General features: G+C 45.5%; 1 long non-coding RNA gene across 2 annotated transcripts in view; it reads left to right on the forward strand.

Moving 5' to 3' along the window:
• The window catches only part of LOC139273070 (uncharacterized), a 74,296-nt gene extending 50,653 nt beyond the window's left edge, over positions 1-23,643 (forward strand). For both annotated transcript variants that reach the window (XR_011595007.1, XR_011595008.1), the window contains exons 2-4: positions 8,815-8,951; positions 18,702-18,861; positions 19,151-23,643. This is a non-coding gene — a long non-coding RNA (uncharacterized lncRNA). The remainder of the gene's footprint in view (positions 1-8,814; positions 8,952-18,701; positions 18,862-19,150) is intronic.
• The last annotated feature ends 1,068 nt before the right edge of the window (positions 23,644-24,711 follow it).

Genomic DNA, 24,711 nt, shown 5'->3' on the forward strand with positions numbered 1-24,711 from the left:
GCCCATTCGGCCAGGGCTAGGATCAGGCCCCTCCCAAGCAGCCTTTGGGGCCTGGAGCTACTGCACATGCGCGCACACTCTAGCGCACATGTGCAGAGGTCCCGGCACTGTTTTCAGCGCTGGGGCCTGGCTCCGCCCCCGACCCCTTGTGCTGCGCCACGCCGAGCACGAAGACGTCCTGAGGAGAGCAGAGAATCACAAGGTAAGTTTTCGGCGCCTTTTTTATTCCAGAAAGTCGGCGCACCTTATGGAGAGGCGCCGTTTTTCCAGAGGGCGGAAACTTGGGCCCAGCGTGTTGAATTTCAAACAGGCAACATCTTGCCAGAGCTGCAGTGTGTGCTTCCATTGCACCAATTTTTGGAACTGCTCATCTGGGTAAAAAGTAAGAGGACATCCCTGCTACAGAATCCACAAAAAATATATTGCCTAACTAAAAATACATTTCAACAGCTTTGGCAGAAGATAGACATAAAAATAATCTAAACTGATATATTAAATACAGATGTTTAAAAGCGTGTTTGATTTAGATTTTTTTAAATTTCAAACAGTTCCATGGAAATAGAATGTACAGTTCTTTTCTTCAAATTTCTGCCAAATCAAAAGAACAGGCAATGAATGCCGGCATAAATCAGATGAAGCTCAGGTATTTTAGGCAAAAATTGTAATTCATTTAAATTAATTTTGGACACACAACTTAATTTCAGCAAGCATGTGACTTGGCAGTTATTCCTGATTATCGTGGCTGTGCATATCCTGTATCCCATTGTTCGACCTTGCCGCTTGATTATGGATCAAAATGCACAACATCATCAAAGAACTCTGGAAAAGTAAGGACAACATTCCTTACAATATTATTTAACTCTCAGTTCGGAATCAGTGACTCGTCAGTTCATGCTCCTAGTGATAGCCATCCTGGCCAAAACTTTTGCTGTGTTTATGATTGGATTTTGTTTTGGTCTAACCTTATTCCATACTGTACCAATGCTAGCGATAATATGGACACAACAGGATAATCAAAGGGTGGGCAACAAGTACCATTTTGTATCCAATATTGAATTTTTTTGAAGTCGACAGAGAGAAAGGAAAATGAAAGCAGTGCTGTGAACATGATGCCTTTTTAAGTGTCTTCTCTCCATGTACACAGCTGAAGTCACATCCTCAAAGGGATTAAAACCCAGATGTGTCCTCAACAGGATGAAAGTTCAGAAAGCACATTATGGCAGATTCCAGTGAATCAAGCATTCACTGCATGATGGTGTGCTGCTTGTCACAAAATAGCTGCTCATTGAGATGCCGGTGTCCCTTCCTGTCGACATAAATCTAGCCATTGATGAAGGGAGCATGTGGGACCCCTTGGACCTTAGGGAATCCTGCCATTCGCTAAAATTTGTGGTGCTTTGTCATATTGGCATTGGTTATCCATGGGCAAGCTGATGAAATTGCTAGCTCTGGAGAACAGGGTGCCTTAACTTGCTTGATGCTTCTGTGCAGCTGTTTGGTTTATGTTACAGATCTCCTCAGTGCCATAGAAATTAAGGGCAGCAGTGATCTTAACAACCACCGACAGGGCAGTGCACACACTACAGATGGGCTGCAGGGCTACTTGCAGCATGTGTAATAGGTTCCTTTGTAAATCGAACCCTCTGCAGGCAATGCTCCTCAATCAACTTCAGACAGGAGTGCCTCTGTCTGTATGGTACATTGTCAGCACAGAATGGCCAACAAAAATTAATACCAGAAGCTAAAGCTAGAAATGTACGATAATACTGGAAATTTTAAAAAGGCCAAAAAATCCTGGACCCTTTAGGAGCTACACATTGAATTCAGTGTCAAGCTAGCCCACTGCAGATGGGTAAAGGGATTACCCAGCACAAGCCTGTCCTAAGCAGCACAAAAAATGTGCAAGACTTTCAACGTATTATACTATGTATGTACGTGAAGCTGTGCCTCCTTTTTGGCGAGACCAGTATAAAAAGCTTGCCAGAAAATGGCGCTCAGCATTAAAGTGGCACTGGCCCTACTATGTTGATCTGAGCCAGATTTTCCAAACCCCAAATGCCTGTTCCACTCCCGTAGCGCTGGCCAGGAAATGTACCCTTTAATTTCGCTGGAAGACAAATGGCATATTCAAAAGGAGGCTTTCCTGTCAGCTGCAGCCAGTGGAGTGTGGGCACAATGGTTAACAAAACAGTTTACTGCCAAGTGGGCCACGAGCATCTGCTCACTGCAACATCTAACTCATTGTTGTTTAAAAAAAAGCAGATTTAAATCTCAGCAACGGATTAGCTGCTTGTGGGTGAGGTTCAAAGATTCTCCAGCAGTTTCTATTGGGTGTATGAACATTTTGGAGACAGAAATGACAAAAAAGCTTTTCTGTATTTAAGTTGGAGCTTTCAAGAGCGAGATCAATAGATTTTTGTTAGGTAAGGGTACCAAAAAGGTTTCCAATATTGTCCTCTCTGTTAATTTTGTGAAAAAGTAGATGTGTTTAAAAAGTCAGGACAAAGTGGCAACAGACTCTGGGCCTAACATTCCATGGTCTCTTTTAAGGACGTAGCTATTTGCACTAGAAAATGTTCTGATTGGCTATCCATGATCACATGACCTGATTGGTCCCCTTAAAGGATAAGCCGCACCCAGAAGTTTCTCTGGAATGTATAATTGGAACCACCCAGCCCAAGTTCAGAATGACTTTGCAAAGTGTAATTTGAGCCATTCTGACTGCAGACCCCAGACAAGATAGAGCTCCCCATCCCAGCACAAGTTCCTGACAACATCTGCCCAAGATCCTGATTCCCCCCAGCCTAAGTTCATGCATCCCCCAGCCGAAATTCCTTACCCCCAGCCCAAGTTCATGCCCCCCAGCCCAAGTTCACATTCCCCCCAGCCTAAGTTCCTTACCCCCCCCAACCCAAGTTCATATCCCCCAGCCCAAGTTCCTTACCCCCCCAACCCAAGTTCATCCCTCCCCCCAGCCCAAGTTCATGCTTCTCCCAGCCAAAGTTCCTTAACCCCCCCCAAGCCCAAGTTCCTTACCCCCACCCAACCCAAGTTCATGCCGCCCCCAGCCAAGTTCCTGACCCCCATCCCAGCCCAAGTTCCTGACATTACTCCCCCTCCACTCCCTGCCATAGATGGGGCATTATGTGTGGGTCACGGATTGTTAACAGGTTTATTGGGTATGAAGTGAATAGTGACAGTGACTTCCATAATTTCATCCAATTATATCCTTTGTCATACACGCACCGAGCTTTCCGAGAAATTGGGTGTGGGTGTTGTTATGTATGTAACCCTTGGCAACCTGTATCACACCACCACCAGAAGGCTTACCTGTTGGAGTCCCAAGGATCACAGCATCCCTTGGGAGCACTGTATATAAGTGGACCTCCCATGCTGTACCAGCACTCTGGAGTTCAATTAAAAGAGCTAAGGTCACACTTACTCATTGCATACAGTACTCAGTTTCATCCTTTATCGTGAGCATAATAATTGGCGACGAGGTAACGAACAACCGTGCGAAAATGCAAAGAACTGTTGGTATCCCGGAGAAGTTCTCAGAAGGGGACGATTGGGAGGACTTCGTGGAGAGACTCGACCAATACTTCGTGACCAATGAGCTGGAAGGGGATGAGAATGCTGCCAAACGAAGGGCGATCCTCCTTACCATCTGTGGGGCAACAACTTATGGTCTCATGAAGAATCTTCTAGCTCCGGTGAAACCAACAACCAAATCCTTTGAAGATTGTGTATGCTGGTCCGGCAGCATCTAAATCCAAAGGAAAGCATTTTGATGGCGAGGTATCGGTTCTACACATATCAACGGTCGGAGGGCCAGGAAGAGGCGAGCTATGTTGCCGAACTAAGGCGCCTTGCAGGACATTGCGAATTCGATGGATTCCTTGAACAAATGTTAAGAGACTTTTTTGTGCTTGGCATTGGCCATGAAGTTATCCTTCGCAAGCTATTGACTGTTGAAACACCGAATCTGAGCAAAGCCATAACGATAGCCCAGGCATTTATGTCCACCAGCGATAACACCAAACAAATTTCATAGCATAAAGAGGTTTCGGCTAGTACTGTGCACAAAACAACGTCGTTTAAAGCAGGAATATACATGGCAGAACATATAGGCCGGCTGCTGCATGACTTCAGATGACCCAGAGTCCGCCATCAATCGTTCATGCGAGGCAGTTAACACCTTATTGGTGTTGTGGAGGTGATCATCGGGCCCCTCAATGCCGCTTCAAACACTATGCGTACAACAGCTGCAGAACAATGGGACACCTCCAGCGACTGTGCAGGCGAGCTGCAAACTCTGCAAACCCTGCAAACCACTACATTGCAGAGGAAGATCGATCCATGGTGGATCAGGCTGAACTAGAGACTCGAACCGAGGAGGCAGAAGTGTACGAGGTACACACTTTCACCACGAAATGTCCACCAGTAATGTTAAAAGTTGAACTGAACGGAATTCCAGTATTCATGGAACTGGACACGGGTGCGAGTCAGTCTATAATGAGCAAAAAAGCCTTCAACAGGCTGTGGTGCAACAAGGCACACAGGCCCAAGCTCAGCCCCATTCACACCAAGCAAAGAACTTACACCAAAGAGCTGATCCCTGTAATTGGCAGCGCAGAAGTAAAAGTCTCCTATGATGGAGCAGTGCATGAACTCCCACTATGGATTGTGCCAGGGGATGGCCCCACACTGTTCGGCAGAAGCTGGCTGGGAAAAATCCGCTGGAACTGGGACGACATCCGAGCACTTTCATCCGTCGACGACCCCTCAAGTGCCCAGGTTCTGAGCAGATTCCCATCATTGTTCAAGCCAGGCATTGGAAGTTTCTCAGGGGCAAAGGTGAGGATCCACTTGGTTCCCAGTACATGACCCATTCACCACAAGGCACGGGAGGTACGTATATGATGCGAGAGAAAGTGGAAATTGAGCGGAACAGGCTGCAGCGAGAAGGCATCATCATGCCGGTGGAATTCAACGAGTGGGTCAGTCCAATTGTCCTGGTATTCAAAGATGACGGCACAGTCAGAATTTGTGGGGACTATAAAGTAACAATTAACCATTTTTCGCTAAAGGACCAGTACCCGCTACCCAAGGCAGACGACCTATTTGCGACCCTGGCTGGAGGAAAGAAGTTCACCAAATTGGACCTGACCTCAGCCTACATGATACAGTAGCTGGAGGAATCTTCGAAAGGCCTCACCTGCATCAACACGCACAAAGGTCTGTTCATCTGTAACAGATGCCCGTTTCGGATTCGTTCGGCCGCGGCAATTTTCCAACGGAACATGAGAGCCTGCTAAAGTCGGTGCCACGCACTGTGGTTTTCCAGGACGACATACTGGTCAGAGGTCGGGACACCATCGAACACCTGAAGAATCTGGAAGAGGTTCTAAGTCGGCTAGATCACGTGGGACTCAGGTTGAAATGCTCAAAGTGTGTTTTCCTGACGCCAGAGGTCGAGTTCTTGGGAAGAAGAACCGCAGCAGATGCCATCAGACCCACCGAGGCCAAGACGGAAGCCATCAAGAAAGCGCCGAGACCACATAACATGACGGAGCTGCGGTCGTTGCTGGGACTCCTCAACTATTTCTGTAATTTCCTACCTGGGTTAAGCACCTTGCTAGAACCCCTACATGAGCTACTGCGCAAGGGAGACAACTGGATATGGGGGAATTCACGAGGCTGCCTTTGAGAAAGTCAGAAATGTGTTATGTTCCAACAAATTGCTTGTTCTGTATAACCCATGTAAACGATTAGAGCTAGCTTGCGATGTGTTGTCATACGGGGGCAGGTGTGTGTTACAACAGGCTAACGAATCGAGGATTTTGCAACCGGTCGCCTACGCATCCAGGAGTCTGTCCAAGGCCGAAAGGGCCTACAGCATGATTGAAAAAGAAGCTCTGGTGTGCGTTTATGGGGTGAAAAAAATGCACCAGTATTTGTTTACTCTCAAGTTTGAGCTAGAAACTGACCATAAGCCGCTCATATCACTATTCTCAGAGAGCAAAGGGATTAACACCAATGCCTCTGCTCGCATCCAAAAATGGGCGCTCATTCTGTCGGCATACAACTATGTAATCCGCCACAGACCGGGCACAGAGAATTGCACTGATGCTCTCAGTCGGCTACCGTTGCCCGCCACTAGGGTGGAAATGGCACAGCCTGCAGACTTGCTCATGGTGATAGATGCATTCGAAAATGAAAAGTGACCCGTTACGGCCCGTCAGATCAGGACCTGGACCAGCCAGGATCTTTTACAGTCCCTGGTAAAAAACTGTGTCCGCCATGGGAGCTGGTCCAGCGTACCAGCGGAGATGCAGGAAGAGATTAAACCGTTCCACAGGCGCAAAGACGAAATGTCCTTACAGGCGGACTGTCTTTTGTGGGGTAATCACGTGGTCTTGCCCAAGAAAGGCAGAGAAACATTCATACGCGAACTACACAGCACCCACCCAGGCATAGTAATGATGAAAGCCACAGCCAGATCCCATATGTGGTGGCCCGGCATCGACTCAGATTTAGAGTCATGCGTGCACTAGTGCAACACTTGTTCTCAGCTGAGCGATGCACCCAAAGAGGCACCGCTACATTTGTGGTCGTGGCCCTCCCGTGGTCTAGGATCCATGTTGACTTTGCGGGCCCATTTCTAGGCAAAATGTTCTTGGTTGTGTGGATGCTTATTCAAAATGGATTGAATGTGTAATAATGTCTGTAAGCACGTCCACCACCACCATCGAAAGCCTACGAGCCATGTTTGCCACACACAGCCTGCCTGATGTCCTTGTCAGCGACAATGGGCCGTGTTTCACCAGTGCTGAATTTAAGGAATTCATGACCCGCTTTGGGATCAAGCACGTCACATCTGTCTTGTTCAAGCCCGCATCCAGCAGCCAGGCAGAACGGGCAGTTCAGACCATCAAGCAAAGCTTGAAGCGTGTGTCAGAAGGCTCCCTGCAGACCCGACTGTCCCGAGTTCTGCTCAGCTACCGCACCAGACCCCACTCGCTCACTGGGGTTCCCCCATACGAGCTGCTCATGAAAAGGGTGCTCAAAACAAGGCTCTCTCTTGTCCATCCTGATCTCCATGACCACGTCGAGGGCAGGCAGCATCAACAAAGTATGTACCATGATCGCGCAAACTTGTCACGTGATATTGAGGTCAATGACCCTGTGTTTGTACTCAATTATGGACATGGTCCCAAATGGCTTGCTGGCACGGTCATAGCCAAAGAAAGGAGTAGGGTGTTTCAGGTCAAATTAGCCAATGGACTAACGTGTAGAAAGCACTTGGACCAAACCAAATTGCGGTTCACTAACAGCTACGAGCAACCCGAAGAGGACACCATTAACTTCGATCCTCCAACACATACACAAGTGGCAACTGACATCACGGTTGACCACGAAGCTGAATTGCACTGATGCTCCACGAAGCTGAACTCACCATCTCCAGCAGCCCGGCAAGGTCAGCTGCCCAGCAGCCCAGTGAAGAACCAACCAACTCACCCACACCTGCATTTGTACCGAGATGATCGACAAAGGAGCAAAAAGCCCCAGATCATCTCACCCTGTAAATAAGTGTACTATTGACTTTACGAGGGAGTGATGTTATGTATGTAACTCTTGGCAACCTGTATCACACCACCACCAGAGCTCCCATGCTGTACCAGCACTCTGAAGTTCAATTAAAGGAACTAAGGTCACACTTACTCATTGCATACAGTACTCAGTTTCATCCTTTATTATGAGCATAATAGGTGTAAAGATGGTTGGAAGAACGTGATCGATCTTCTCTGAGTTCCCTCTCTCCCTTCCGATCACTTCTCCCGCTTCCCCTCTCTCTCCCGCAGTCTCTGTCTCTCTCCCCCCAGTCGCTGTCTCTCTCCCCTGTCTCACTCTCTCTCCCCTCCATATCTCTCTCTCTCCCCCTCCCCCTGTGTCTCTCTCTCTTTCCCCCCTCACCGTCTTCTCTCTCTCTCTCCCTCCCACTCCCTTCGATGTTTTCTCTCCCACAGAAGGCTGCGAAAATGTTCCAAATAATGCAAAAGCTAGAAGCAAATCCAGCTCCAGTGGCAGCGTACAGCTCCACACCGCTCGAAGTTTGGCTCCCATTTCCGACTTCCGACTTTCTTATATGTCGCACTGCACGTGCGCGACCGAAACGAGGGCCCATACTTAAAAAGGGGGTGGGGTCTAATGCGCACATGCGTAGAAGGACACACAAAAACCCAGTACAAATAGTCACTCTGCTCTTTTAAAGTGGGTGGAAGTGCAGCAGAGCAGGACTTCCACTTGCTGCTTTGCCCTGCTATTAGTCATGACCGAAATCAGAGGGATGGCATCATTTATATACTCGGGACCTGCAGCCTAGAGGCACAACGGAGGTGCCCGTTCAGCTGGAAACTCAGTGAATCATCCTGCCACTTGGGCCAAAGATTAAACAAAGCAAAAGAGCAGCGACTCCCTGCAGAGAGCCAAAGGGCAGCTTTGGATCTTAACTTCTTAACCCTGCCATGATCATGAAGCAGTTCAGGCACAATCCATTCATGTTTAATGTGCTACTCTGACTATTCCTACCAACCAAAACGGTTCAACCAATATTAGTGAAAAGTACGAGAAAAGATTATTTTTGCTTGTTATGGCCTTGTTCAGGTCATGAATGATGATCTTACGCAGCATTTGTTCACTGTAGAGTCACATTGAAAAGTAAGTTCGAAAGTGTTTTCAAGGGGAAGATTTTGAAGTCTCACAGCAGCAGTGAAAGAATTACATAGTACAAATGTGTTTTCTGCCCAACAGCATAGGTGTAGCAGCCATTGAGTCATACATCACAGTATAGCAGGAGGAGACCGAAAGGACAACCCAGGATGGCAAAGGTCATAGAGACACAATCTGTGCATGATTCTACCCTAAGTAGTAGATGTCCTGTAGACCAGGTAGGATGGGGAAGCAGTGCATGCTTATGTTGCTTAATCAAATTATTGGATAATCTCTTTCTTAGTGTAAAAATGACATTGAGTTATCAGGAGTAGACGATATTTTCTGTGGAAAGCAGACAAAAAGCAAATGCTCTCCACCTCTGCCATGTAACAACGTTCATTGCATTCTTGCTCTGTACCAAATTTACAATGAAGAGTGATAAAGCAGCTTCACAAGACAATCACTTAAGATGTTACCATGGGTTTGAGCACTTACCTTGACAACCTTGCATGGGTCTAAACATTTCTATCTCATCTCCTTCCAATTTTGGACCACAGGTGGGACTGTATTTATGCACTCCATTACTTGCAATGATGCTGCTCTAGCAATACTTTGAATGACGTATGGTTCCCTCTTCCAACGGAGGCAATCCTTTGCTGCAAGACCTCCCTTTTAGAACCTCCAATAGGAACTCTGGAGGAGCAAAGACATTTGGCTGCCCAGGCACACCAATCACTAAACGTGCACATGAACAAAACATAATCAGGAAGGCCAATGGAATGTTTGTTTTTATCTCAAGGGGATTGAAATACAAATGGAAGGAAGTGGTACTTCAGTTGTACACAGTCTTGAGGTAGCTTCATCTGAAGTTGTACGTTCACTTCGGGGCATCACATGTCAGGAAGGGTGTATTGGCCTTGGAGGGGGTACAGTGTAGAATCATTAGAATGATACTAGGGCTTAAAGAGTTAACTTATATGGACAGATTGCATAAAACTTGGCTTGATTTCCTTTGAATTTAGACGATTGAGATGTTTAAAATGATAATAAAAGATTTTCTAGAGTATATACAGAAGCTATTCCTCTGGTGGGTGAATCCAGAACAAGGGGACACTACCTTAAAATTGGAGCTAGGCCATGAATGAAATCAGGAAACATTTTTTCATACAAAGGGTAGTGGAAATGTGGAACTCTCATGCCCAAAAGGCTGTGGATGCTGGATCTATTGAAAATTCAAGGCCATGATTGACAGATTTTTATTAGGTCAGGGTGTTAAGGGATATGGATCAAAGGTGGGTAAGTCGAGTTGAAGTACAGATCAGGCAATTGAATGGTGGAACATGCTCGAGGGGCTTAATGGCCTTCTTCTGTTCTGATGTTCCTAGGTTTGTTTGCCTTCGACCATTTTTCTGCTAAAAAATGAAGCACACCTTTAAAGATGGCAAGCAGTCATTTAAGAGTTAAGTTTGGGGTGAGATCAGCTAGTAGCCCCCAGTGGAAATCTAGAGTGCAATGTATGGTGGTCCTGGCACTATCCGGCCCATGGAGAAGGTGATATCAAAGATATGTAGGTGGTAAAACATATCTGTTGTTTTACTCTTTCTTGCATTTTGTCAGACACATGCACACGCACAGAAACCCTCTGTCTATGAACCCTACCCCTGCTTTTTCTGTACTGCTACCAGCAAATGCTGAACTGCAGGGTACGTAAGCCTTGGCTATGGTCACAAACTGATTTACTGCAAGTACCAGTTACACGGGAAATCCAATCAAAGATTTACACTGTGTGATTCTGCTCCTCTGTAATGGGATCTGAGAATAAATCCCCATTTTATCAAAAGCATTTCTTTTTCTATTAGACGAGTGTCACTAGGCAGGAGCAGAGGCCATGCAAACTGTGCTAACATCACATAGGATAATATAGAATTTAACACATGGAAAAGATATTCTTATGTTCACACACATATCATTCATACACAGGTTGTTACAGTTTTGAGTGTACCAGCGATTGCATGCTAACTGTCATTAGGTGATAACAAGCCAGCACAATCTTTTCACCTAGGGTCTTGGGTTCAAATGCAGCCCACAGCAATTGAATGAAAGTCTCCTTTGTCTGCTGACTGCAAGGGTCCTACATGAAAAGAGTTTGGGGGACTCTCAGTTCCGAATGGATATCTGCACACTGCTGGCATCAAACAGGCAATCTCATCATGATTATCCTCTTCAGCTGTAATTCTGCTAGAACCACAACTGGACAGGCTGTGTGCCCGCCTGTGGCTCCTGACATTTAAATACTGTTGGGTGGGCTCCTGGTGGGCTGCCCAGCAGCACCGGAGAGACCTGCCCTTGGCAGCAGTAGAAAGTGGGTGCCCGTTTCCGGGACAACTGAAGGCGCGCGATAGAATTTTTTCAACTTTTAAATTTGACATACTGGCCGAGCATGATCAGTTGCCCTGTAATCCATTGGTCTCGGCTTGAGGACCTTTGGATTTAAAGCCTCCCTTTGCCTCTTTAATAATGTTGGAAACTAGAATGCAGCAGTGTTCCTATCACCCAGCATTTGAAAAAATTATTTGTGGGCGTCGCTGGCAAGGCCAGCATTTATTGCTCATCCCTAATTGCCCTTGATCAGGTGGAGGTGAGTCGCCTCCTTGAACTGCTGCAGTCCGTGTGGTGAAGGTACTCCCACAGTGCTGTTAGGGAGGGAATTTCAGGATTTTGACCCAGTGACGATGAAGGAATGGCGATATATTTCCAAGTGAGGATGGTGTGGAACTTGGAGCGGAACTTGTGGGTGATAGTGTTCCCATGCACTTGCTGCCCTTGTCCTTCTGGGTGGTAGAGGCCACAGGTTTGGGAGGTAATGCCGAAGAAGCCATGGTGAGTTACTGCAGTGCATCTTGCAGATGGTACACACTGTAGCAACAGTGCGCCAGTGATGGAGGGAGTTTAAGGTGGTGGATGGGGTGCCAATCAAGCGGGCTGCTTTGTCCTGGAGGGTATCGAGCTTCTTGAGTGTTGTTGGAGCTGCATTCATCCAGGCAAGTGGAGAATATTCCATCACACTCCTGACTTGTGCCTTGTAGATGGTGGAAAGGCTTTGGGGAGTCAGGAGGTGAGATACTCGCCACAGAATACCCAGCCTCTGACCTGCTCTTGTTGCCACAGTATTTATGTGGCTGGTCCAGTTAAATTTCTGGTCAATGGTGACCCCCAGGATGTTGATGGTGGGAGATTCAGTGATGGTAATGCCGTTGAATATCAAGGGGAGGTGGTTAGACTCTCGCTTGTTGGAGATGGTCATTGCCTGGCACTTGTATGGTGCGAATATAACTTGCCACTCATCAGCCCAAGCCTGAATGTCATCCACATCTTTCTGCATGTGGGCATGGACTGCTTCATTTTCTGAGGAGTTGTGAATGGAACTGAACACTGTGCAATCATCAGAGAACATCCTCACTTCTGATCTTGTGATGGGGGGAAGGTCATTGATGAAGCAGCTGAAGATGGTTGGGCCTAGGACACTGTCCTGAGGAACTCCTGCAGAGATGTCCTAGGACTGGGATGATTGACCTCCAACAACCACAACTATCTTCCTCTGTGCTAGGTATGACTCCAACCAGTAGAGAGTTTTCCCCCTGATTCACATGGACTTCAATTTTATGAGGGCTATTTGATGCCACACTCAGTCAAATGCTGCCTTGATGTCAAGGGCAGTCACTCTCACCTCACCTCTGGAATTCAGCTCTTTTGTCCATGTTTAGACCAAAGCTGTAATGAGGTCTGGAGCCAAGTGGGCCTAGCAGAACCCAAACTGAGCATCAGTGAGCAGGTTATTGGTGAGTCAGTGCCGTTGAATGTTGTATCGCTTAGCTCTGTTTATAGCATGCTCCTACCGCTGCTTAGCATGCATGTAGTCCTGTGTTGCAGCTTCCCCAGGTTGGTTCCTCATTTTTAGGTATGCCTGGTGCTGCTTCAGGCATGTTCTTCTGCACTTCTCATTCAACCAGCGTTGATCCCCTGGCTTGATGGTAAAGGTAGAGTGAAGGATATGCCAGGCCATGAGATGCTCTTCTGAGGTTAGAGTTAAGGTACATTGTTCTGCATCTAGCTCTTTCTGTACCTCAGCTGGGAGTGCTTGATACTGATATAGGGAGCTGAAACTAGAAAAGTGATCCATCCACTAGTTATAACACACCTCACCTTGATGAGCTCAAACTTTCAACCAAATATGAAATTACAGCAAGAAATAGCAGTTGGATGTGGATAAGGGAAAATTTTTGAGCACTCAGTTCTCTTCTGGTTTCACCTTCTGGTTAAAAGGTCAAAAATTAAGGTGGATATGAACTGAAACCAAAATTCAAATCTTATAACCCACTGTAGTGTTATTTAGACCAACAGGAAACCTGGTTGAATGCCTACCCACCTCAACGTGTCTACTAAACATGTGGGCTAAGTTTCCCACACAGCTAATCATTTTCCCTATATTCAAGTCATGTCTGAATAACTTGATCGAATTTTTTGAGGAGGTAACCAGGAGGGTCGATGAGGGCAGTGCGCATGATGTTGTGTATATGGATTTTAGCAAAGCTTTTGATAAGGTCCCACATGGCAGACTGGTCATTAAAGTAAAAGCCCATGGGATCCAGGGCAAAGTGGCAAATTGGATCCAAAATTGGCTCAGAAGCAGGAAGCAATGGGTAATGGTTGATGGATGTTTTTGTGACTGGAAGGATGTTTCCAGTGGGGTTCTGCAGGGCTCAGTACTAGGTCCCTTGCTTTTTGTGGTATACATCAATGATCTAGACTTGAACATAGGGGTATGATTGAGAAGTTTGCAGATGATACTAAAATCGGCTGTGTAGTTGGTAATGAAGAAGAAAGCTGTGGACTGCAGGATGGTAGCAATCAACTGGTCAGGTGGCCAGAACAGTGGCAAATGGAATTTAATCCACAGAAGTGTGAGGTAATACATTTGAGGAGGGTTAATAAGGAAAGGGAATACACATTAAATGGTAAGACACTGAGAATTGTAGAGGAACAAAGGGATCTTGGAGTGCATGTCCACAGATCCCAGAAGGTAGCAGGCCAGGTAGATAAGGTGGTTAAAAAGGCACACAGAATGCTTGCCTTTATTAGCCAAGGCATAGAATACAAGAGCAGGGGGGTTATGCTTCAACTGTATAAAACACTGGTTAGGTAACAGCTGGAGTACTGCGTGTGGTTCTGATCACTGCATTACAGGAAAAATGTGATTGCACTGGAGAGGGTACAGAGGAGATTTACAAGGATGTTATCAGGAGTGGAGAATGTTAGTTATGAGGACAGATTGGACAGGCTGGGTTTGTTTTCCTTGGAACAGAGGAGGCTGAGGGGAGACCTCATTGAGGTGTAAAAAATGACAAGGGGCCTAGATATAGTGGATAGAAAGGGCCTATTTCTCTTAGCAGAGGGGGTCAACAACCAGTTGGCATAAATTTAAAGTAATTGGTAGGTTTACAAGGGATTTGAGGGGAAATGTCTTCACCCAGAGGGTTGTGGGAGTCTGGAACTCACTGCCTGAAAGGTTGGTAGGGGCAGAAATCCTTACCACATTTAAAATGTACTTTGATGTGCATTTGAAGTGCCGTAACCTGCAGGGTTTACTGACCTAGAGCTGGAAAGTGGGATTAGGCTGGATAACCTCTTGTTGGCCGGCACGGACACGATGGGCCGAAATGGCCTCCTTCCGCACTGTAAACTTCTATGATTCTATGATTCTAATAGTGACAGAAATTAGTGGCCATAGCTTTGATGAAAGCTGTGCCTTCTGCTACCTCTTAATATTATTCCCCATTCTACTCAAGCCAATGATAAAAAAGTAAACAATCCTACATGGATTGCTTGGCACCTGTGTGAGCCTTAACTGCCCAAAATTGAGATAAAATTGACACTCGCTATTAGAGCTGCTCTGAACAGCTGAAATTTGGGCGTTGCTGTGGAAAATAACAGAATCTACCAGTTACAGTGTTATTATTACAATGGCTGCTCTGCTGGCTCATCAACAAATCTCCTGCAGTCTGACAATCTACAGCACTTTCTAGATCTGATGACTTGATGTCTTGGAAAAGGCTGAACACCACTTGGAAGAAGCGTGGAGGTTAACAAGGGCACAGAATGTACTCTGCGTGGTGGACTTCAATGTCCATCATCAAGAGTGGCTCGGTAGCACCATACTGACCAAATTTGCCGAGTCCTGAAGGACATAGCTGCCAGAGTGGGCCTGCAGTAGGTGGTGAGAGAATCAACATGAGGGAAAAATCTACTTGGCCTCGTCCTCACCAATCTACCTGTCACAGATGCATCTGTCCATGACAGCATTAGTAGCAGTGACCTCTACACAGTCACTGTAGAGTCAAAATCTTGTCTTCACACTGAGGACACCCTCCATCGTGTTGTGTGGCACTACCACCGTGCTAAATGGGATAGATTCAGAACAGGTCTAGCAGCTCAAAACTGGGCATCAATGGACAATGTGGGCCATCAGCAGCAGCAAAATTGTATTCCACCACAATCTGTAACCTCATGGCCCAGCATATCCCTCATTCCACCATTACCATCAAGCCAGGGACCCAATTCTGGTTGAATGAGGAGTGTTGAAGAGCATGCCATGAGCAGCACCAGGCATGCCTAAGAATGAGGTGCCAACCTTGGTAAGCTGCGACACAGGACTACCTGCATGCTAAATAACGGAAGAGCTAAGCGATCCCACAATCAACGGATCAGCTCAAAGCTCTGCAGTCCTGCCATATCCTGTCATACCTACCACAAAGGAAGATGGTTGTAGTTGTTGGAGGTCTATCATCTCAGCTCGTCTCAGGACATCACTGCAGGAGTTCCTTGGGGCAGTGTCCTAGGCCCAACCATATTCAGCTGCTTCAGCAGTGACCTTACCTCCATCATAAGATTAAAAGTGGGGATGTTCACTGATGATTGCACAGTGTTCAGTTCCATTTGCAACTCCTCAACTGGTGAAGCAGTCTATGCCCGCATGTAGCAAGATCCGGATGACATTCAGGCTTAGGCTGCTAAGTTGCAAGTAACATTCGCGCCACACAAGTTCCAGGCAATGTCAGGAGTGTTATGGAATACTCTCCACTTGCCTGAAAGAGTGCAGCTCCAACAACACTCAAGAAGCTCGACACCATCCAGGACAAAGCAGCCTGCTTGATTGGTGCCCCATCTACCATCGTAAATATTCACTCCCTGCACCACTGATGCACCATGGCTACAGTGTGTACCATCTACAAGATGCACTGCAGCAATTCGCCATGGCCACTTTTTCAGCATCTCCCAAGCCCATGACCTCTACCACCCAGAAGGACAAGGGCAGCAGGCGCATGGGAACACCACCACCTCCACATTCCCCTCCAAGCCACACACCCTCCTGACTTGGAAGTATATCGATGTTCCTTCATTGTCACTGGGTCAAAATCCTGGAACTCCCTCCCTAACAGCACTGTGGGAGTACCTTCACCACACGGACTGCAGCGGTTCAAGAAGGCGGCTCACCTCCATCTGATCAAGGGTAATTAGGGATGAGCAATAAATGCTGGCCTTGTCAGTGACGCCCACAAATAATTAAAAAATGCTGGATGGTGGGAACACCGCTGCATTCTAGTGTCCAGCATTATTAAAGAGGCAAAGGAAGGCTTTAAATCCAAAGGTCCTCAAGCCGAGACCAATGGATTACAGGGCAACTGATCACGCTCGGCCAGTATGTCAAATTTAAAAGTTGAAAGAATTCTATCGCGCACCTTCAGATGCCCCGGAAACAGGCACCCACTTTCTACTGCTGCCAAGGGCAGGTCTCTCCGGTGCTGCTGGCCACCTTCTCAAGGGTGATTAGGGACGCGCAATGCGCATGTGCTGCAAACCGGCTTTTCCGATCTGTCAAGTTTCTGGTTTGACAGATCCTCCGCATCTCGGGAACGAGGACATTTGCAAGGGCAAAATTGTGGGATTTACGCATCTCTTGCCCAGAAAATGTCCTCAAAACTCGTGCGCCTGATGAAAGAGTTTTAAGATACACAAAAACATTTGAAAATAAAGTTATAAAAACACATTTTATTGTTAAAAACCCTCTCCACTATAGTATGTTTATTTTAAAGCATAATTTTAAAAACTTTTTTAAAAATCGGGAAAATATATATTTTTTAAATACATTAATAACCTTAATTTAAATTAATAAAAATATGTTGTGCATTTTTTCTATTTTTTATTAGTGTTTTGGGGGTGTTTCTCATTCATAGTAATAGGAGTTTCAGACTTACGAAACTCCTATTACTATGAATGAGAATATACTGCACTTGATTGGCTGCCCAGAGCCATGTGACTCCTGCTCCAGGCCTGTGCATGTCCTGACATGCTCGTGCTGCGACATGCAATCAGGAGAGGCCTCAGGATCGGAATCTCGCGTGGCCACAGCAGCTTCAGGTAGGTGGGCATCTTTTTTCTAAAACCTATTCAAAAAAGCAGGTGGTCAAGTTCATTGGGCTGAAACCCCTAAGTGGATTTTGCCACCAAAGGCAGGAATTGTCTACCACCATTACTTTGTTTGGTCAGCAATAGTGGCTGAAGAGAGAATGGTAGATCTGGTCAGCCTTCAAATGCATGCAACTCCCCAACCAGCTCCCATTGACTTTCAATGGAACCACCACCACCAAGTCCCCCACCATCGACAGCCTGGGGGTCACCATTGACTGAAGCTGAACTGGACCAGCTATATCAAAGTATCAACCTTGGCTCAGTGGTAGCACTCTTGCCCTACTTCAGAGACTTGACCGCATAATCAAAAACGTATTTTATTGACTTTGGGACATTCGTGAAAAGTGTCATAAAAATGCATATTCTTTGGGCTAGACTTTCCACTTTGCTGGCTATCGCCCAAAAAATGGCAATGTTCCAGCAATGGTCGATGTGTCAGCCTTACTGATCGCTGGAACAGCGGCCATTTTTTTGGATCGTGATTTTCCACTCAGCGATAGGCCAGCGAAGTGAATGGGTGAAGCGAAAGGTCAGCGATGTGACGTGTGACCAGCGAACGGCCAGCGATGTGGAAGGCAAAAGCTTCCCTAGCAACGGCCTTCTGCGAATGTGATTTTTCTTTTAGTGGACAGCTTTGCCAGCGTTTCGGGAGGTCAGGGGTCAGCCACACATGCACAGAAGACCATTGCTGAGGGGGAGAGAGAGAGAGAGAAAAAGGAAAGGAGGAAAGCAGTTAGAGAGAGAGAAAGAAATAAAGAATAGAGAGTGACAGATTGGATATATAAATATATAAAAGCAGTTTATATATATAAAAGCAGTTCATATATATAAGAGAGTGACAGATAAAAAATAGAATAAAAATGTCATCATCGGACAATGTGGAGGGGGATCGGAAGAGGGCAAAGCCTTTCTCCGACGAGGTGAATGAAGCCCTCGTCCAGGAGGTGCACTCCAGGTGGGCCGAATTAACCCGGGGTGGCAGTGGGAAACCTCCACCCTGGGCTTACCGGAAAATTTGGGTCCAGATCGCGGACATCGTCTCCTCGGCGTCCCACGAGGTGAGGGGGCCTGACCAGTGCCGCAAATGCTGGAACAGCCTGGTGGTGTCAGCAAGAGTAGTACAGATTTTATATTGTATTGATTTAATTAGTTGTTGTAAATGTTGTAAGTTATTTACATACATACATACATGAATAAATGCATACATGCATACATATATGCATACACATATTCCCTGCTAGTGTCAGGACAGGGCTATCAACCTGTGCCCTTTTTAAGTCTCTCTGGCTGCTGCAGTATAGAGAGATCTATGTGTCAAGCTGTAGCTCCTAAACATGCTGAGCTTTGTTACAATCGTGTATCAATTGTTGATCCTATTTGCATGTAACATTTGAAACTGTTGTGTTTCCATGATACTATCTAGTCAATTAGCTTATGCCATGCTCTTTTCTCATTTGAAGAAGAAGATATCTAACAACCGCAGCGAGCAGAGGCGCACTGGAGGAGGCACTGCTCAGCTGCAACCACTGACTGACCTCAAGGAGCATGCAGCCGTGCTCGTGGGCCATGAAAGCCGTTCGGCCACCACCCGTGGTCTTGCGGAACCCCACTAGGCGTCTTGTGAGTAATGTATCAAACAGTTTTAAAAAGTAATGTAATGTCCTTGTGAGTAATGTATCAAACAGTTTTAAAAAGTAATTTAATGTCCTGTAATTATAATGCAATATACGAATGATATCATGTCATATCATGTCATGCATGCAGCCTTTGTGCATAAGAAGCCAACAAGAGCAGGGGATGCAGCCGCGACAGCTTTCTGGGGCAGTGAAATTCACATGATGTATTAATATGTAACATTTCTCGGTAATGTGTACCCTTATGTTCTAATAAGCTCAAATGCGCTTTGAAGGTCAACCAGAGACGACAGTGGAGATCGAATCTGAGGAAGAGAAAAGGAGGAGGAGGAAGAAATATCTACCACCACAGAACAAGAGGAGGAAGAGGAGGAACAATTTATGGAAGCCACAGATGGGGATGAACCTGCGGCCACCTTGGACGTCTCTATTGAGACAGAAGAGGCACCAGGACATTCCAATTGTATTTTCGACGATGTTGCGTGTAGCTATGTGGCTTTCATTTTAATGTTTCTCCATGATGGCCAAGTTGTGCAGTGAACTGACCGACGTGGTGAGGGGTGTATTGCAGGTAGCCTCCAGAGTGGTCCAAGTATCAGAAACGCTGCTTCAGTGTGCCAATTGTCCATTCTATGATGCTCCGTGTCGTTATGTGTGACACGTTGTACCGACGCTCTGGCTCAGTGCAGGGATTGCATAGGGGGGTCATAAGCCAGGTGGTGAGCCCGACCCTTTGTCCCCGAGCAATCAGCTGTTCCCATCTGGCAGCTCCTGAAACATCATATTAGAATGCTGTCACGTAGGATGAAAGCATCATGGATGCTACCTGGATATTTGGCATCCACTGCCACGATCCAATGCATATCGTCGCAGACAAGCTGGACATTTAGGGAATGGAACCCTTTCCTGTCGCGATAAACTTCGGAGTCATCCAAAGGTGCTCTCAAAGCGATGTGGGTGCAGTCGATCGCACCCTGTACGTTTGGGAAGCCAGCAATTCTGGAGAACCCAACAGCCCTGTCTCGCATTGCATGCGTGGTCATAGGGAAACTGATGAACTGGTCCCTTTTGGCATACAGTGCAGCAGTCACCTGTCGAATGCAGCAATGTGTGGCATGCTGCGAGATGCAGCACATGTTCCCAGTTGCTGCTTGAAATGAGCCTGAAGCATAGAAGGCAAGTGCTGCAGTGACCTTCACTTCCACAGGTAGGGCAGTCCTCCTGCCACTTCTTGGCTGTATGTCTGCCCTAATTAACTGGCAGACTTCGGTGATGATCTCCTTTGTAAAATGCAGCCTGCGAATGCAGTCTGCCTCACTCAGGTGTAGGTATCAGCGCCTGTACCTGTAGATTTAGGGTATGGCCTCTTTCCCATTAATGCCATCGTATTAACCATCGCCTCCGTATGGCATGCATGCAAATCAACCTTATTACATGAGGCATAGTAATAGTTGCACCCATAATTATTATTCTTAATTTTGTTATTCTTGTTATTGTGAGACAGTATTTACTGAAGCACTCACACCTTTGCTGGGTGATACCCTAGTCGAATGGACCACACCCTGATCTGTGCATATGCAACACTAAGCTCTGTCTCTATGGAGACACGAAGCACAGTGATTTATGGCACTTTAATTATAGCTTTTGCCGAAATGCATATGTTTGCTATTTTGCTGTCTCCGATGCACAGTTCGGAGTGCATGCCGGCAGGATCGCTCCCTCGGCCAGACAGAAACACAGGTTCCCGGCGCTTGGATTCCACCCGACACCCCCCACCGCCCCCTCCCGGGGCTTCTTTCCAGCTTGGAAAGAAGCCCGGGGGTCGCGGCGGTGGTGGGGGGATCAACGGATGGAATCCAAGTGCCGAGCTCCTATGCTTGTGTCCAGCCGAGGGAATGATCCTGCCACCGGCCGGCTGGTACTCCTACGACCCGTGCCTGGAGCTCTGTGAACAGAGATTCTGTGGTGGGGTGGGGTGGAGTCGTAATTTGCCCATTCTCAAAAACATTCTGTGGGAAAAATTAACTTTCCGAGTTATTTTCCGAGTTCCCTCTGCAAAAATCATCATGAATTTGTGTTTTAAATTGTCTTCTCTCCTCACTCCAAAAACTCAGAAATATACTCAGCGCCAATTTCCTTAAGTTAACGTGGGGATTTTCTGATCGGTGCTTAAGGCCACTGTGCGCCGCCCTGAAAAAAATCGGTGTTGGCGAAAATCGGTTAAATGGCCAAAAAATGCCAAAAACAGCTCGGAAATCAGTTTTCAACCAGACTTGCGCCAAAAAACCTTGCGTACAAAAAATCTGGCGCTGACAGTCACTGCCGGCATACAAACTTTGAGGAAAGTTGCAAAATTAAGATTGCTCAAAAAAAAATCAGCAGACGCCAAAAAAAGTGTCCAATGGTGGCGAAAATAAAGCCCTAAACCTCTCTACCTCGCTACCTTTCTCTCCTCCCTCCAGATACTCCTTAAAACCTATCTCATTGATCAGGCTTTTATTCATCTGTCCTAATGTCTCCTTCTTTGACTCAGTGTAAATGTTTGTCTAAACATACTCCCGTGAAGCGCCTTAGAACATTTTACCATGTTAATGGCGCTATATAAATTCAAGTTGTTGGAATGATAAAACAAAACCCAAGTGTGACCTTTATCCAGATAATTTCATAACCATTACATGTTTTGCTATTTATTAATTATAGAATAGTTTAAAGAAAGGAACATTTAAACTTACACCAGGCAGTCAGTTTGGATTAAATTACATATTACACTGTGGTGGTCCAATTTGCTATTTACAGATGGCAACAGTTGAACAAGTAAACATGTTTGTTTTTATGCAGTAGTAATGGTAATTGGGGGCTAAAGGTTACAGGACATAATGTACATTCCAGAAACACAAACAACCGTGATTTAATAGATGTCAAAAGCAACTGTTAGCTTGAGGTAAAGCAATTAACTGTTTCTTTCTTTAGTGAACAATAGGACACAAAGGATTTCATTTTGTGCATTAACCCTGTTGCCTTTTACCCGTTCCAAGTTTTAAATCCTGTTGTCGGCTTAACCGTGAAAGACCAGGCAGATGATACTTAAGTACCTGATGCAATTCCAGTATTACTGACCTCACATCAAAAGCAATGTGTCTCATGTAGATTCTTTGTAAAGTGGGCTGTGTATTGCCTAATTGAAAGCAGTTAACGTCAATTACAAATATAAAAACAAATTTATCAAAAAATATCAGCTTGGCTCAGTTGGCAAATAGCTCTCTCACCGCTCACTCAGAAGGTTGAGGGTTCAAGCTCCACTTCAAGACATGCACATAATGTAGGTAATACTGAGGAAGTACTGCAAGTCAGAGGTGCTATCCTTTGGATGATACGGTAAATCAATCTCCCATTTGCTTGTTCTAGTGGTTCAGGTGGGTACTAAAGATCCAATGGCAATTATTGAAGAGCAGGGATTCTTCTGGCATTCATTCCTCTCTCAGCCAACGGGACCAAAAAGAGATTAACAGTCATGTCATTGTCATTTATGGAACATTGCTGGGCATAAAATGGTGACAATGTTGACTGTACTTCAAACAAATACAACAAATTGCTTTAAGATGTTTCTGAGCAACATGATAATGTGTCAGTCAGTGGCTGAGTTGGTAGCACCCTCACCTCTGAGTCAGAAGGTTATGGGTTCAAGTCCCACCCCAGAGACTTGAGCACAAAAATCTAGGCTGACACTCCAGTGGAGTGCTGCACTGTCAGAGGCGCCGTCTTTCAGATGAGACATCTGCTCTCTCAGGTGAACGTAAAAGATCCCACGGCACTATTTTGAAGAACAGCAGGTGGGGTTATCCCCAGTTTCCTGGTTGATATTTATCCCTACTAAAAAAAACAGATTATTTGGTCATTATCACATTGCTGTTTGTGGGAGCTTGCTTGTGCGCAAATTGGCTACCACGTTTCCAACATTACAACAGTGACTGTACTTCAAAAGTAAAGCACTTTGAGATATCCTGAGGTCGTGAAAGGCGCTATATAAATGCAAGTCTTTCTTCACCTAAGTGCTAGTTCTTTCCTTCTGTCTTTTTTCACATGGAAAATCAATCCAAATCAGAGAAAGGTAAACTAAGTCTCCTCATGAAGAAGACAGGCTTACTGTAGACTTTATTGGTGTACCCTCAAACAGCCTTTCAATTAGAGGGATGACATGTGGCCCTGGAAAAGGGAATAAAAAATGAATCATTTTTTAAAATCTAAAAGCAGAAAAAGAGAATTCTTCATTCCTCAGATTGGAGAAAATCAAAATGTTATTAAGATAATGGAATATCTTGTGCTATTTCCATTTAATTTCTCTTGCTGTAGATTGGATTTTTAAACAAGTTATTGTGAGTTAAAAAAAATTCAATCCTTTATTGATTACAGTTAAAGAAAATTGAATTTATTTTTTATTTTAACAGTTTTAAAAGTTACCAGTGTGGAGGCAGTGTGAGGTCACGGGATAGTAAGTGTGGCGATGTTCGCAAAAATAACCCAATATCAGCAAAATAACTTACTTCAAAGAAGCTTTTTTGTGGCAGTCAACATAAGTAAATTAAAATAAACAGCACACACACTGACAATTAGTGAAGAGCTAAACCACTCTTACCACAATAGTTCTGGAATTGAAAAAAATATTCCACCAGTGAGCGAGTGAAGCACAAAGCACCAGCATAACCATATCAAGTGTTGTGTAAAACAAAAAATCCCTTTTTTAATAGTGTGGCTTCATTTTCTTTGTATCCTCGATCCTTATTAAATAATAAATTGCATAAACAATTTTGAAACTGCATTGTATTATAAATGTTAACTCTGAAATCGCAGCGCTTTTTGAATGTGAAAGCAAGTCACAGAGGGGAAGGAGGGGTGGATTTTTGGTACGGTTCCCACTTTACTGAGTCTCTGCCTCTTTCTGGCCACCATACAAAAGTACAATGGGAGGGAGTAGGTGCTAGTGGTTGCCTGCTTTCCGTACTGATTTCATTGAAAGAAGCAGAACTGTCCGGACAGCATTCCCGTCAGAAATCCCGCCAATTCCATCTCATTTGCAGCCAACGTGAAAGACACTTGCATGATGCAGGAATACTTACCGTGAATCGCCTTGGGATGTTTGGCTACATTAAAGGCACTATATAAATGTTGCTGTTGTTGTTGAACTGGGGGACTAATGTTGGTTTAATTAATTATACAGCGGTAGATTGCCATTAAGAAGCCAATAACAAAGATATTGCCAGCACTTTTCTGAATAATTCATCTCTTCAGCTAGAACAGCTAGTACTCAAGTATCAAGGTACCACACCAATATTTCTCCTTTCTGCCCCCCCCCCCCCCCACCCTTCCACAATTCCTTGCACTGCAGGACAGACATCCAGGGAGCACCAAAAATGGTGTAGGTACCCACACACTTCATGTAAATAATCCCATCTCCAGGATTTGAGATGGGGTCAATGCTGGGTCAGAGCGGCAGCTGGATAGCCCTCACCACTGCACATCTGGCGGCCCAGACTAGCGACTGGAAATTCCTCACCACCGCACATCTGGGATTTCGGGGCTGTTATTTCCACATCATTACTTTTACAAATACCAGTGACTATGTCACAATCACTAATCCTTCAGTGGACATCATCATCGCACACCAACATCGCTATCTATCAATGCACACCTTGACTCTGCTGCTGGCAAGATAAAACCACCCCAGGGAATTTGGCAGTACAGTCTAAGACAGATACCAAGAGGTTAATTTCAAAGTAGTAATTTCAGTTCTGAGTTTACGTAACAGTTGTGAACCGCTCAAGGTTCATAGCATAATTTG

Source organism: Pristiophorus japonicus, chromosome 9 (assembly GCF_044704955.1).
Source record: "Pristiophorus japonicus isolate sPriJap1 chromosome 9, sPriJap1.hap1, whole genome shotgun sequence".
NCBI lineage: Eukaryota > Metazoa > Chordata > Chondrichthyes > Pristiophoridae > Pristiophorus > Pristiophorus japonicus.